The sequence below is a fragment of the Elephas maximus genome, chromosome 23 (genome assembly GCF_024166365.1).
Source record: "Elephas maximus indicus isolate mEleMax1 chromosome 23, mEleMax1 primary haplotype, whole genome shotgun sequence".
In the NCBI taxonomy this organism is placed as follows: Eukaryota; Metazoa; Chordata; class Mammalia; order Proboscidea; family Elephantidae; genus Elephas; species Elephas maximus.
In genome coordinates, this window is record NC_064841.1 from 48,137,634 (window position 1) to 48,154,030 (window position 16,397).

Here is a 16,397-nt window from a genome sequence, read left to right on the forward strand (position 1 = left end):
GCTCCTAACCATCACCGGCTCCTCCCTAATGTCCTCCCTTAAGCAGCTCATTTTACAGTAGTTGACCTTTGCAATGCTTTTTTTTTTTTTTAGCATTCCAGTCCATCCAGGCAGTCAATTTTTTTTTTTTTTTTTTTTGCCTTCACTTGAGGGTGACCAACAAATTACCTGAACTGTCAGGCCCCAAGATGTTAATGAGTTCCCCAACCATTTTCTCATATTTTATATGAAGATTCAGACTTGACAGTTCACTCACAGGTCTACATTTTTACAATATGTGGATGATTTACTGGTCTGCTCTAAAATTCAATAGGCATGTCTTACTGATAGTATCCCATTGTTACAGCATTCGGCCAGAGTAGGTCACAAAGTGTCCAGAGAAAAATTAAAGTTAGCCCAACCTTTTATTAAACACTTGTGACATATTATTTCAACAAAAGGGGTCACTATAGACCCCAGAAGAAAATAGACCATCTTAGCTTGTCCTGTCCCTGCTATCAAGAAACAGTTAAGAGGATTTCTAGGGCTCTGCAGCTATTGCAGAACTTGGATATCTAATTTTTTCTTTGCTGACTCAACCTCTTCACCATTATCTTAGGAGTTTGGAGCCTGACCCCCTCCAGTTCTCTGAGGATGGCCAAAAGGCCATCACTCAACTAAAAGAAGTATTAATTAACACATCTGCTCTAGGGTTTCTTAATTATAATTTAGATTTTTCTTCACTTTTTGTCGACAAGATTTCTGGGAACACTCTAGGAGTCTTCACTCAAAAATAAAGAGGACAACAGAGACCCATTGGTTGTTATAGCATCCAGCTGAACCCTACTGTAAGGGGCTACCCCCTTTGCCTTAGAGTGGTTGCTGCAATCCCTAGAGTAGATGAGACCACAGGAGATATTGTTTTAGGAAATTTTCTTGACATTTATGTCCCTCATGGAGCATCCCCCCACATGTCTGTCAGTTTGTTTTACTGTGGGGGCTTGCGTGTTGCTGTGATGCTGGAAGCTATGCCACCAGTATTCAAATACCACCAGGGTCACCCATGGTAGGCAGGTTTCAGCTGAGCTTCCACACTAAGACAGACTAGAAAGAAGGATCCAGTGGCCTACTTGTGAAAAGAATTAGCCAGTGAAAACCTTATGAATAGTAGAGAACATTGTCTTATATAGTGCTGGAAGATGAGCTCCTCAGGTTGGAAGGCACTCAAAAGATGAGTGGGGAAGAGCTACCTCCTTAGAGTTGACCTTAATGACATGGATGGGGTCAAACTTCTGAGACGTTCATTTGCTGATGTGGCATGACTTAAAATGAGAAGAAACAGCTGCAAACATCCATTAATAATCAGAACATGGAATGTACAAAATACAAATTTAGGAAAATTGGAAATCATCAAAAATGAAATGGAATGCATAAACATTGATATCCTAGGCATTAGTGGGCTGACATTGACTAATAGTGGCCATTTTGAATTGGATAATCATATGGTATACTACATCAGGAATGATAAATTGAAGAGGAACAGTGTTGCATTCATTGTCAAAAACAGCATTTCAATGATTAACCTGAAGTGCAACACTGTCAGTGATATCCATACACCTATAAGGAAGACCAGTTAATATGACTATTATTCATATTTATGCACCAACCACTAAGGCCAAAGATGAAGAAATTGAAGATTTTTGCCAACTTCTGTGGTCTGAAATTGATCAAACATGTAATCAGGATGCATTGATAATTACTGGTGATCTATATGTGAAAACTGAAAATAAAGAAGGATTGGTAGTTGGAAAATATGGCCTTGGTAATAGAAATGATACCAAAGATTGCATGACAGAAGTTTGCAAGACTAATGACTTCTTCATTGCAAATGCCTTTTTCAACAACATAAACAACAGCTCTACACGTGGACCTTACCAGATGTAATACACAGAAATCAAATCGACTACGTATGTGGAAAAAGACAATGGAAAAGCTCAATATCATCAGTTGGAACAAGGCCAGGGGCCAACTGTGGGACAGACCATCAATTGCTCATATGCAAGTTCAAGTTGAAACTGAAGAAAATTAGAACAAATCCACGAGAGCCAAAGTACGACTTTGAGTATATCCCACCTGAATTTAGAGACCATCTCAAGAATAGATTTGTCGCATTGAACGCTAATGACCAAAGACCAGATGAATTGTGGCATGACATCAAGGGCATCGTACTTGAAGAAAGCAAGAGGTCATTAAAAAGACAAGAAAGATAGAAAAGACAAAAATGGATGTCAGAAAAGACTCTGAAACTTGCTCTTGAATGTCGAGTAGCTAAAGCAAAAGGAAGAAACACTGAAACAAAACAGCTGAACAGAAGATTTCAAAGGGTGGCTTGAGAAATCCCAGAGAACCCAACCTAAGACAGAAGGAGTAGCAGATGATGTTGCCAAAGCTATGGCTGCTCAAGAGAAATAACTGAACTCATTTGCCAAAGTAGTTTTGGATGATCAAATTTCCCTACATTTCCCGCTAGCCCAGCGAGGAGGGGTCTGTGCTATAGCTAACACCTCTTGCTTTACCTGGATTAACACCTCAGGAGAGATGGAACAAGATATTAAACTAATTCGCCAGAAGGCTACTTGGGTCCATACAACTCCACCCTCAGACTCCCCTTTCTAGATATTTTCAGCTGGCTACCCTCAGCCGTTGGGTCACGGATTAAGCCTACGTTGTCATTATCATTGTAATAATCGTACAGACTGTTAAATGTTATATGAAACTTTTGACAAATGCCGTTACCCAAAAGACCCATTTAATGCCTATGAAAAGAATAAAGTATATTGACAGTACTTATATCTCAGACAGACTCAAGCCCACTCCTTGAGTAAGCCATCAGATGTCAGGTTATTTCTCTAATGTGGCCAGTCCTGCATTAACCCTCAAGTAATAAAACCATAGAAGCAAGAGGCTAAAGCTATGGCATGGTGGAGATTTCAAATAGTGCCCAGCTGCCTTTTCACAATGTTCTGCTGCTATCCATAGTTTCATTTCATTTTTCTTGAATCCGTGGTCAGCACCCCTGGAATCAGTAGTCAGGAGATCAAACAACAAGTTGCTTTTGGGCAAATATGGTACAAAAGACCTTCTGAAATGTTAAAAATCAGGTTGTCACTTTGACGCCTGGGTGCATTTGACCCAGACTATAATATTTTCGGTTGCCTCATATGCATGTGACGATTGCATGGTGAATAAGGAAGACCAAAGAAGAATTGACACCTTTGTATTAGGGTGTTGGTGAAGAATATTGAATGTGCCATGGAGTGCCAGGGGAGTGAAAAAACCTGGCTTGAAAAAAGTTCTGCGCAGAGGTTCATTCTGTTCTGTGTGGAATCACTAATAAGTTGGAGCCAACTGAATAAGACTAACGATAACAACCTTTTCACATGCATAGTACCAGAGTTCTTAAAGACTTATTATGTAATCAGCCATGCAAAATAAACATATGTGCAAAGTCCGTGCAGAAGAAAGCCTTCTTTCAGAATAGTGGTTAGTGAACTGATCAAAGAATGTCTCTTCAAATCCTTGATCAAAAGGAGGAAATGTGTAAGGGGATTTTAAAAAATTGAGGCACGTGATAAGATCTGAAATGGCCAGTCTGAGGATGGGGTGTGATTCCCTGTTTCCTGGTTCCATTTTCACCCTAGCAGCAGCCATCTTTTATGCTTTTTCTAAGAGAGGAATGTCCAGTGACAATGACATAACTACACTGCAGCACCCCATCATATATCCTTGTAATCGTCACACTGTAACCAATCTAAGAAAGTATCATATATCCTTTAAGCCAATTGTCTTATGAGGTTGCATTACAGGAAGTCTTGCCTTACAAGTTTCCACCACAGGAAGTCCTGCTTATGAGCTCCTGCCACAGGAAGTCCCACCTTAAAATGATCTACTACCAATTGAGTGGAGCCCTGGTGGCACGGTGGTTAACAGCTTGCCTGCTAACCAAACGGTCAGCAGTTAAAATCCACCAGCCACTCCTTGGAAACACTATGGGGGCAGTTAGTCCTATAGGGTTACTATGAGTCAGAACCAACTCAATGGCACTTAACAACCACCACCAATTGAGTAATTTCTTTTGATGATTTTATCCTGTAATTACCAATCAACTAATGTCTTTCAATAATATAAAGTTAGTAAATAGCAATGAAGTAACTTATTTCATATTCTTTGTTCCCTTATTATAAAATATCATTGCCCCGTTGCCATTTTGGATTTCTGGATTACACCATATGGATTTCAGTCTAGTCCCTGCTCAAGCTGATTTCCTCTTTTTTTTTTTTTTAAATAAATCTCTGTTTTACATTAATCAGAGTACAGATGGTTACTCTATGACAATTTTATGACCAATAGCATTCATGTTATTCACTTCCAAAGGAGGAGATGATTCATATGCAGAAAATCTATTTCACCCTAAGATTAAAAACTAAAAACTTGAGAATGCAGTAATATTTTTCAATTACCTTTTAAAAGGAAAATAATAATTTTCTGAAAAAGCATTTTATTACGCAGAAAGAATAAATACTATAGTAACCTAAAGTATTCCAGCTAATAACTACTTTTTAACGGAAATATGTCCATGTACCCTGTAGGTTGCCCCCAATGGCCTCTGTCTGATCTCCTGAGGGCCTTTATCTGACTCCACTGCTCTGCTTTCTCCTCATGGTCTTTAATAGCCCCAGGTAGGATCATCACCACAATATAAGTGTTATTTTCTGAAAAGCAGGTTTCCTTTCTGCAGGGTGTTAATATTATGATTTCCTATAAATGAGGAAATTAGGAAACAGTGTAGAATTAAGCTTAGCTGAAGTTTTTTTTTTTTCCTTTTAACTCCAATTCCAGGAGGCTCTCGGTCAGTAGAGAAACTCTGGCCTAGTCATAGTGTGGCAAGATGAGTGGACACAGGTGTGTAGGGAGGCTCCTGGGTAGGGAACAGTCAAGTGTGTGTAGGAGAGGAACCCAGAAAAGATAAGGAGCACTGTTCAACCAGATGTGAAGCAAGAAGTGAATCTTCTTCCCACTCTCACCTTGATTTTTGCTGTACTTCGGGTCCTCAAATTCACACTTCATAAACCGCCAAAGGACATCCTTTTCCACTGAACTCTGACTATACAAGGTGTTTCTTTAAGGCACCAAGACTAATCAGCAAACAAAAGACTCTAATTCAGCCACTTTTTCTGTCTCTTTCCCTACCTTTCTTGAAAGGTGCAAAGGAATAAAACAATAATCTAAATAATTCTAAGTGATACAAATCTTGCCACCTCCCCCAAAGAACTCTCTCCTTTAAATTTGCAAAGTACGTAGACTCTCTACCATTTAGTGCCGAATTATTTTCTCTCTTCAATCATTTACTCTTGTTTATTAATACTCTCCAACTCAAGTATAACTTCCTAGAGGACAGAGAATGACATAATTTTAGTACAATTTTTCCTCATCACCCCATGTCTAGTACAGTTTCAAATTACATTGAGTATTAACTGATTACTTATGATCTAGAAATAGTTACACATCATGTCAACCTGTCCCAGATATGTAATATTTGCCAATTGGAACAATCCTAGAAGAGACCCTTGACATGGGTAGGCTTATATATATATATAATTTTTATTGTGCTTTAAGTGAAAGTTTACAAATCAAGTCAGTCTCTCACACAGAAACTTATATACACCTTGCTACATACTCCCAATTACTCTCCCCCTAATGAGACAGCCCGCTCTCTCCCTCCACTCTCTCTTTTCGTGTCCATTTCACCAGCTTCTAACCCCCTCCACCCTCTCATCTCCCTTCCAGGCAGGAGATGCCAACATAGTCTCAAGTGTCCACCTGATCCAAGAAGCTCGCTCCTCACCAGCATCCCTCTCCAACCCATTGTCCAGTCCAATCCATGTCTGAAGAGTTGGCTTCAGGAATGGTTCCTGTCCTGGCCCAACAGAAGGTCTGGGGACCGTGACCAACCAAGATCCTTCCAGTCTCAGTCAGACCATTAAGTCTGGTCTTTTTATGAGAACTTGGGGTCTGCATCCCACTGCTCTCCTGCTCCCTCAGGGGTTCTCTGTTGTGTTCCCTGTCAGGGCAGACATCGGTTGTAGCCGGGCACCATCTAGTTCTTCTGGTCTCAGGATGATGTAGTCTCTAGTTCATGTAGCCCTTTCTGTCTCTTGGGCTCATAATTACCTTGTGTCCTTGGTGTTCTTCATTCTCCTTTGATCCAGGTGGGTTGAGACCAATTGATGCATCTTAGATGGTTGCTTGCTAGTATTTAAGACCCCAGACACCACTCTTCAAAGTGGGATGCAGGATATTTTCTTAATAGACTTTATTGTGCCAAATGACTTAGATGTCCCCCTAAACCATGGTCCCCAAACCCCTGCCCCTGCTACACTGGCCTTCAAAGCATTCAGCTGATTCAGGAAACTTCTTTGTTTTTGGTTTAATCCAGTTGTGCTGACCTCCCCTGTATTGTGTGCTGTCTTTACCTCCACCTAAAGTAGTTCTTGTAGTTCTTAGCTACTATCTAATAGTGAATACCCCTCTCCCATCCTCCCTCCCTCCCCCCCATACCCACAAAAGAATGTGTTTTTCTCAGTTTAAACTATTTCTCAAGATCTTGTAATAGTGGTCTTATACAATATTTGTCCTTTTGCAACTAATTTTACTCAGCATAATGCCTTCCAGGTTCCTCTATGTTATGAAATGTTTCACAGATTCATCTCTGTTCTTTATCAATGCATAGTATTCCATGTGTGAATATACCATAATTTATTTATTCATTCATCCATTGATGGGCACCTTGGTGGCTTCCATCTTTTTGCTATTGTAAACAGTGCTGCAATAAACATGGGTGTGCATATATCTGTTCATGTAAAGGCTCTTATTTCTCTAGGATATATTCCAAGGAGTGGGATTGCTGGATCGTATGGTAGTTCTATTTCTAGCTTTTTAAGGAAGAGCCAAATGGATTTCCAAAGTGATTGTACCATTTTACGTTCCCACCAGCAGTGTAGAAGTGTTCCAATCTCTCCACAGCCTCTCCACATTTATTATTTTGTGTTTTTTGGATTAATGTCAGCCTTGTTGGAGTGAGATGAAATCTCATTGTAGTTTTGATCTGCATTTCTGTAATGGCTAATGATCATTTCCTCATGTATCTGTTAGCTACCTGAATGTCTTCTTTAGTGAAGTGTCTATTCATATCTTTCGGGCAGGCTTATTTTGAAAGATAGGAAAATGCAGCCTCAAGCAGAATCTGCTGTTTGAGGACATGGGCAGAGAAGGTGTTCAAGTCATAGCCTAGCTTTGCAGCCAACTCAAGGAAAGTCATCAGAAGTGGGGAGGTTAAGGGTCCATTGCCCAGAACAATGTGGATGATAGCCTCTGGGGGCAAAAAGAGTTGAGCTGGTGTTTCTGAGGGGAAACCCATTTCATAGATGTACTATGTGTGGACTACTCCAGGTGCCTGTATCACAGATACCCAGTGGCCAGAAGTGAGGAGGGTTCCCCCTGTATTCAAGGCAGAGTGGAATTTGCAGACAGTAGGACATGATGACTGAAGGCAACAAAGGAATGACTCTGGGGTTAGGGAGGGCATGGGGGTGTGGTTCCATTTGTCCTCTTTTCCAGGTATCGCACTCTTAGGGCATTTCATGGCATCAAAGGCTTCCACATAGGCCACAGCAGAAGTGGAGCAGTGGGTGAGCCTGGTACCTTGCAGAAGCCCAGGAACTCTGCAGGACCAGAGAAGCTGACAAGGGCAACATGTTTATTCATTTCAGTGGTAACAATTTTCCAGACTTGTTGCCGAGAGGAATAAGTAGCAATCTTCTCCAAGTGGCTGGGGGGTATAGCTTAAAAATTTTTAAATCTCTAAGGTCAACTTTCCCTTAGCTCACTCCTCTCCCTACCTCCAGCTCTCCTATCCCCCGTTCAAATTCACATGAACCTGAGTTTTCTGTTCTTGAGTTCAGGGACTTCTCTCTGTGCCTCTTGCTTCTCTATTCCATATCTGTTCAAAGAGTTGGAACAGAGTTTCGAACCACTGATGGGAGCAGCAGCTACCTGGGCCTGCAAAAGCCCTTATCTTGGATTTCCAGCAAGCACTGGAACATCAGTTTCATATAAATTCTATATCTCCTTACTTTTATCTGCTAATCTTCCTTTGAAGAGCATTCTCCAAAGGAGAAGGGATGGAGAAGATACAAAACAGACCTCCCCAGAAGTCCACTACTGCTTGAGTTTGGACTAGAATTTAAAGTCCTCTCCAACTCTAAAGATTCTGCTGTGTGGATATGTAAAAGAGGTGTCCCCTGGAGTCTTCCTGTCCCTTCAGATTTAGTTTAGCTAAGAAATGGCTCATTGGTGGCGTCCTTGCTCCACAGTGGAAGAAATTCTGCCCTTTCCAAATGAAAGGAAGAGAGGGACGGAAGGGAGGGATTGTGAAGTGGGGAGGCGTTCATCACACCCAGCAAGCACATTCAGCCTTGTGCACCAGGCAGCCTTGTTTGGAGTCCTCTAGCCTCCTGAGCTTAGAGGTTCCACCCTCACAGCCCCTCAGGCTGCTCCATATCCTCCCATCTCTCCTTCCCTCTCCCTCCTTCCAAAACTGTTTCAGCACTCTACATTCTTATCTGGATCCTGCAAAGTAATTCAGAGATTCCTCAGAGTCTTTTTCTGTCACTCCCAAATTCACTCTGACGCCCCCATTTGCCTAAAGAAATCCATTCTCTAATAATGGCTTTTTGTTACCAGGACACTTTCTTTAAAAAAAAAAAAAAATTATTGTGTTTTAGGTGAAAGTTTACACAACAAATTAGGATCCTCTTTAACATTTTTTATACAAATTGTTCAATGCTGTTGGTTACAATTTTTACAATGTGTCAGCATTCTCATTACATTCATTCTGTTTGTTCTGTTTCCATTGATCCATCTCCCCATCCCCTCCTTGCCTTATCATCATTGCTTTTGGGTAAATGTTGACCTTTTGGTCTCATATAGTTAATCACTTAAGGGAGCGTATTATTCACCGATGATATTACTTTATAAGCCGATCTACTATTTGGCTGAAAGGTGTTCTGCAGAAATAGCTTTAAATTAAGTTGAAAGGTTTTCTTAGGGCGATTGTTTCGGGGTTCCTCTAGTCTCTATCAATCCAGTAGGTCTGGCAGGACACCTTCTTAGAGAGCAGTTGCTGCTGGGAACAGCATTCTCCTCCAGTGGTTATATATGTTTATAAATTCATTTATCTGGTAAGCAATTTGAGTTTTGAAAGAAAAGCAAGTGTCAGCTTTCGTGGGAGCATGGGTCAGGGCGCGAGGGCTTGGAGAAGCCGTTACCTGGGCGCCCAGGGCGAGTGCCTTGCCTGCGGCGCTCGGAGTCCCGGCCCGCCAGCGGGCGCGCCAGGTTCCTCAGGCCCAGGCTACTTCGCTCCCGCCCTTCCAGCGCCGCGTCGCCGCGAGTGCTCCCGCTGCCCGGACTGGGCAGGTGCGGAGGGCGGGGCACCACCGGTTTAAAAGCGCGCAGGCCGGGAGATCCCCACAGGAGGTGGCTTAAATGCCGGGTTCGCCACGTTCGCTTTTGCCAAGTCCCCACGGAGTCCGCGCCTCAGCTGACCTCGTTCGCCGCCCGGACCGCCCTGAGCGCCCCAGGCTCTGCGCGCGCCGCCGAACTCCGCGCCTTGGAGTCGGTCCGAACCCTCGCTACCTCGCCTAGCCCAGCACCCGGTCGTCTGCATCATGGGCAAAGTGCGTGCGCCCCACGAGAAGTGCTGGCAAGGTCTGGGGAAGGGGGTGGAAGCTCGGGAACAGCGAGGAAGAAATGCCGCCTCCCAGGGACAGAAGGAGGGATAGATACTGCGGGCTGTCTGGTTTTTGAGCGTGCTCTGACCTCACAGGTTTTATCTCCCCCACGCTGGAGAGCCCCTCCCAGCCGTAAAATGTCCATGGTTCAGGCCCCAGTGCGGACTCGGGTAAAGAATTCAAACCCAAAATTCAGGAAGGGGTTATAGGGTTCTAGCCAAGCCCCAATAGCACCTGAGCGGCGCCAATTTTGAAGATGGCGCTGGAGCGGAGGGCTGGGGATTAAATGGATGGAATGAGGTCTGAGAAGATTTGCGCCAGTAGTCTTGCCTAGTCTCCGTTGGTGAGGTTCATGAGCTCAGTGGGCATTCCCCTACCCAAGAAAGGGGACCAGGGAGGGATTGCCCAAAAAGAAAGATAAGTACATGCTTACCGGTGTTTACCACACACCATGTGCTACTTACTTACATCTTGTAGCCTTGAACGCGCAGGTCATGGTCTGGGGTAAGCAGAATAAGCACCAGTAAGCAAGTGCTTACCTTGCCTATTGGGTAATCCATCCCTGTGCCCTGACATATTGGCAGCATTGTAATAGGACCGGCCTCTGCACTTAGCAAAATCAATTTTGCAAACTTCACATAAATAGTGAAGTACTTCATTTGTAATTTCTTCACCAGTAAGCACGTACTTACCTTGTTAGATAATCTGTCCCTAAACGGGACACACATCTGGTGTGTCCTATGGGAACAAGGCAGTAGGAAAACCTTGTGGCTCCTTGAAGGGATCTTGTCTAGAGTTGGGGAAATAATTTTCCACCTGCCCCCCAGGGAGGGTCACCCTAAAGAGAGGCCCTGCAGGCCTGCCCCACACAACCTTCTCCCTAAATAGGAATAGATGAAAGGGGAAAAGAAAGGGGTGTGGAATTGTTGTTTGGAGGTGGGAGACAGAAACCAGAAACTGTCCACAGCACCTTCTCCTCCAGCTCTCTTCTCCAGACCAAGGGAGTGAAGGGGGGGGGGCTCCATTCCCTGTCCCTGCATGTCCCTGACCCACAGAGAGCTCACTGGAGGCGGCTCAGCACCTCTTCAAAAATCCACTTGGGGCCAATATTGCACCCGTTTCTCTTTCAGAAAACACCAAATATTTACTCTGTGGAGTTCAGTATAACAAAAGACATCAAGAAAACAGACAAGGGGGATGGCAAGGAGAAGTACAGGGGCCCAAAGGACAAGCATTTGAACTGCAATAAGAATCACCAGATACAGGAGATTAAGGAAGAACTTGATTTGGTCAGTAGCCGTTAAGTCAAATGGGTCTCACAGATTACTGCCTTCCTGAGAGCTTGCCCCTCTTACATAATCGCTTGCCAGTTTTTACCTTGTAAAGTAAAGCTATTTGAACCAGAGCCTATTGAGGAAGACAACCAAAGCCAGTAGACCTTGATAAAAAAAAAAAAAAAAAAAAAAAACCTTGATAGGTTTCTGGATATATAACGCCCCATGAGAAAGAAGGTAGATAGCTAGATAGACATTTTAAAAAATACAAGCCCTGAAAGGGAACTAACCTAAATTTAAATCCTGCTTTGAATTAAGCTTCAGTTTTCTCTTTTGTAAAATAGGAATTAAAACTGGTGCCTACTTCTAAATGAGATAAAGTAGAACACATAGTAGATGCTCAGAAAATAGGAATTATTTACTAGCATTTAATATTGAAAACATACCTACTCTTTCCTGGAATTGCTATTTAGAACATGACCATATGTCAATCTATTATATGCCTGTTTATTACACTGAGAACATCCCTTTTGAGCATTTTGTAGAGATAAATATAACAGAGTGAAAGAATTTCCATATTATTAGCCAAAGTGTTCTGCTTCCCTGCTGAGAAAGGAGCATCTTTCTTTCTCTCATTTTGCCCAACTTTCGAATAACACCCCCCCCCCAAAAAAACAAAAACAAACCTACTGCTTTTGAGTTGATTCCGACTCATAGCGACTCTATAGGACAGAGTAGAACTGCCCCACAGGGTTTCCAAGGATTGCCTGGTGGATTCAAACTGCCGACCTTTTGATTAGCAGCCACAGCTCTTAACAACTAGTCCAGCAGGGTTTCCACCTTCTCATAAGAGTCCTTTAATTTGTGACAGAGTGCTTGGATGCTTTCGCGTTCGTGCCTCTCCTGTGCTTACAACCTTGATAACAACTAAAGTGTTCCTCCCTTCTGCACAGGGCGTCAAAGTGGTTCCAATCAGTTCAATCATGGTCGATGAAGTGAAACAGGAACAGACCTGAAGCTTTACAATTTGGCAGATTCAGCATGGTACCACGAATGCGAAAAATTATGGGTCAAAGCCCTGGAATAGAGACTTGGAAGAGGCTTAGTGATACGTTTCAGGAGCCTGATGCTCGCGACTGGATTATTGGCAGGACTGTAGGAGAGCAAGGAAACCCTGGTGGTGTGGCGGTTAAGAGCTATGGCTGTTAACCAAAATGTCGGCAGTTCTAATCCACCAGGTACTCCTTGGAAACCCTATGGGGCAGTTCTACTCTGTCCTATAGGCTTGCTATGAGTCCGAATTGACTTGAGAGCAATGGGTCTGGTTCGGTTTGGTAGGATTGCTACATACATTCTAGCAGGGCACTGACATGCAGTGCATATGCTGCCCTTGTTCTCTAAGAGGGAGATTAAGTTTCTAGAAGGGCTTAGACCTGTAATTTTTCCCATTCCTGCTATCTTTTCCGTTCACTGTAACTTCCTAAATATTCAAGTCTATTCTGGTGTTCTGGGCAATGACAGATCTAATTGCAAGCCCTGCTTCTAAATAAATGCTAACAGATCCAGGGCTCAAGCCTGTGCTGTTATCATGCTGGGCAGCAGAGGGCGCCCAGACACCCATGCACTGCTCCCTGAAGCCCAGGCTTAGAGGGAGGAAGAAAGGTATTTGGCCTCACAGCACCGCCCTTCTCCAGTGAGAGGTCCATCAATGCAGACCATGGCTTTCAGCATCCCTCAGTGGTATCTGTCCAGAGTTTAGCATACTGTACTGTGCTCTGGGCTGGTTGTTTATCTGTGGACCTCAAGAGAATAAACAGGACTGTGCCTTAATCCTTTGCGTCCCAGGCAATATCACATTCAATTAACTGTTAAATTGAATGCATGAACAAAGTAGAATCTGGCTGAGGAATGGGTAAGAAGCAGGAAAAAAAAAAAAGATATTTTATCGGAAGGCTTAATTTTGTAATGCAACATGAAACTCCTTTTCCACATAATTAAGAAAAGAAATGGCTCTGGTATCAATCCCAACATAAATATTTGTTTCCAGATTTAAGAATCAGCCACAGGGATAAATAAGAATAAATAGACTTTGTTACTCCTAAGTGCTGGGTTTTCTAGGTGAGGTAAGGAAGGCTTAACCATGGGTTTTCTGCTACAGGAAGAAGCTTTTAGTCCTTTAACCTAGTCGTTCTCAGTGGAAGAGGAGTAGTGATTCCTCTACCCCCACCCAGGGGACTCTAGGCAATGTCTGGAGACATTTCGGTGTGTCACAACTCGGGGAGGATACTTCTGGCATCTAGTGGGTAGGGGCCAAAGATACTGCTAAACATCCTACAATGTACAGGACAGCCCCCCACAGTAAAGACTTGTCTGGCCCAGAATGTCAATAGTGCCAACAGTGAAAAACCGTCCTTTAGTATAGGGTCACTGTGAGTTGGAATCAACTTAATGATGACGGACAACAGCAACAACAGCCTAATGATTCCATGGTAGAATTAGCAATTGTGGGCCATACGGCCATTTATTTGGCAGGTTTTTAGTCCATGGGGTTTCTCTCACCAGGGAACTATCTGAGTTCCATTCCATGAATAAGGAAAGGCATGCTTCTTGGTGCCAGAGACACCCAGTGGGGGCTGCATGGATAAGGAGTTGTCAGAACATAGGATCCTGGTTGTTGCTCAAGCAAATCATTGAATAAGATGTAGAGGGTCTGGTTTGGTGTTGCTCATTATCCTAATCCCTGGATTTAGGTCTGTATTAAGTATCCAGATAGCTAGTACCTGGAAGACAAGTATCTTAGGACTTACATGTGCTGGAGATCAACGTTGAGGTGCTGTACATTACTTTGTTGATGAAAGCTAAGGACAGCTACTACATGAGAAGTGACAAATTAAGCCTGAACTCTTCAGGAATGGCCAGAAAGTTCCCTAGCCCATGAATTAGGACAAGACTCTCCTGAAGCAGCGCCCTTCCCCTACTCCAGCAACCACCTGACCAAATGGAGTTTTTCCTTTTTCTCCCCCACTTCCTGGCCCTTCTCCCATCTTCAGTGCTACTCCTAGCTTTCATGGGCTGGTCAAAGCTCAAGGTTTGGGCCTTTTGTTGGAAGTATCTAATTCACTCCGTTCTTCTTCCTTTACTGGATTTCAGGATGACCACAACTCAGCATGGAGGACTTGGAAAAGAAATATGGAACAAACATCATTACAGTAAGTCATTGACCAATGATCAGGAGAGAAGCCCTCTGACCATATAAATGGAAAGGTTGTGTGCTCAGTGTGTGTAGAAAAGTAGATATCACTTTAGGGTGAATGACCTATAGCAGCAACTTTGAGAACACCAGTGGTCCACATGCCTAGAATGTGGCAGAAGAGCTGGCCAACCTCAAGGAGCTGACTTGCCTAAGCCAAGGCCCTTTCACTGAGCTATCCACTTGGTTGTACACAATCCTTTTACTGTGGTTGCAGAAAAGCTATGGTACACCCTAGAAAGATACTGATACTTTCCTGGCTGTCACAGTCAGAGGTTGCTTTTAATTCCTGTGTTGTGGTACATGGTGCTCTTCTTATCAGAGAATGGGGGAAACGGGATCTAAAAAGTAAGGATCAAGAGTAACAGTCTAGGACCCTGCTTGTTCCCACCTTCTCGTCCAAGAAGGGAGGCTCTCTCCAGGAGCACACTGGTGTGCTCACAGGCACTTCAGAAAGTACTGCTTTCTGCTGTGAATTCCAGTTCAAACGAAAATTCAAGCCTTGGTGTCTTGATACCACAAGGTTTACATACTGAATGTATGACAGAAATATCTACTATGCGCGGACCACCGTACTGAACATGGAGAAATACAAAGAGGAACAAGATAATCTCTGATATTAAGGTGTAAACAGTTCTGTAGGGGAGACAGATGTGTACAAAAATATAACATCCACTGTATTTCACTTAAATGAGTAATGAAAAGTTTAAATAATATGCTGAGAGAATGATGAATTCTGACTAGAGGAACCAGAGCAGGCTCCCTAGGTGATGCAGTGTTTGCATTGAGACTTAAGAGGGTGATTAGAATTTAATTGGCCCAGTACCCAGGGAGCCAAAGAGAACAGAACACGTTTAGATCCTGAGAGCAATCAGGGGTCACTGGAACTTAGGGTGTGGAAACAGAAGAGGTGCTGTAGAAATGAGGCTGGGGGAAGAGTAAATTAGGTGAAACTCTCAAGCACTTTGATATTAAACTAAGGAACAGAAACTACTTTAAGTGTATAAGGGGCACAATTTCTAAACAGGTAAGTGATTTAATAAGACTGGTTTTCAAAAGACAGCTTGGATAGAAGTTGTTTTGGTTGTTTTTTTTTTTAAGTGGGAGATGGAATGGGGAGTTTCTAGAAAAATGTGACAATAATTTAGGACAAAGAGAATGAGATCTGAAACAGGGCAGCAGCAGTAAGATGGGAAGTAAGGGGGCAGATTGAAGAGATGTTTTAGAGAGAGAACCAATAGGACTTGATGAGGAAGAGACTGCAAGGTTTTTTTTTTTGATGAATCACTAATTGAATTAACCAAGTAGAGAATTCAAGGGGAGAAGAAGATCTGGTCAGGTGGGAGGATTAGGGGAGATGAGAGATCAGAGATGGTAGCAGGGAGGAGATGATGAGTTTTATTTTAAATTTTATTATTTTAAATGTCTCTGGAACACCCAGGTGTAAATGTTCAACAGTCATTTAGAAAGATGAGTAGGGTTCTGGAAAAGGAATGAGAAATGGAGGGTGATGATATTAAGTTGGTTACTCTGAATCCTTTAGCTATGCTATAAACTAACTTTAAAAGTAGCTGGAAGACTGAAAAAAAAAAAAAAGCCGTTGCCATTGAGTCAATTCCAACTCAGGGTGACCCTATGGGACTGAGTAGAATTGTTTCATAGGGTTTCCAAGGAGCAGCTGGTGGATTCAAACTGCAGACCTTTTGGTTAGCAGCCGAGCTCTTAATCACTGCACCACAAACCAGAAAGGCTGGTTTCATTATTCATTAACTTTCACTTACCTTCCAGAAAACAATCAAAATTAATAAACACATCCTGTTTTCAAGATAATAAATATATCCTGTTTTCAAAACTAATGAACATATCCTGTTTTCAAAACTTTAGGGGTCTTATAACCAACACTCACTAATCTTGTGATTGTCTTGTAACTCTTTAGCAAAGTTACATGAATGTCAACCAACCAGAAATTTTGTTCAAAAATTCTCCATAGGGTTTTTATGGCTATTACCTTTCAGAAGTAGGTCACCCAGGCCTTGCTTCTGAGGT

General features: G+C 42.8%; 1 pseudogene; it reads left to right on the top strand.

Annotated features, from left to right (window-relative positions):
• The first annotated feature begins 10,919 nt into the window (after positions 1-10,919).
• Positions 10,920-16,397, top strand: part of LOC126066245 (potassium-transporting ATPase alpha chain 2-like) — a 30,802-nt pseudogene continuing 25,324 nt past the window's right edge.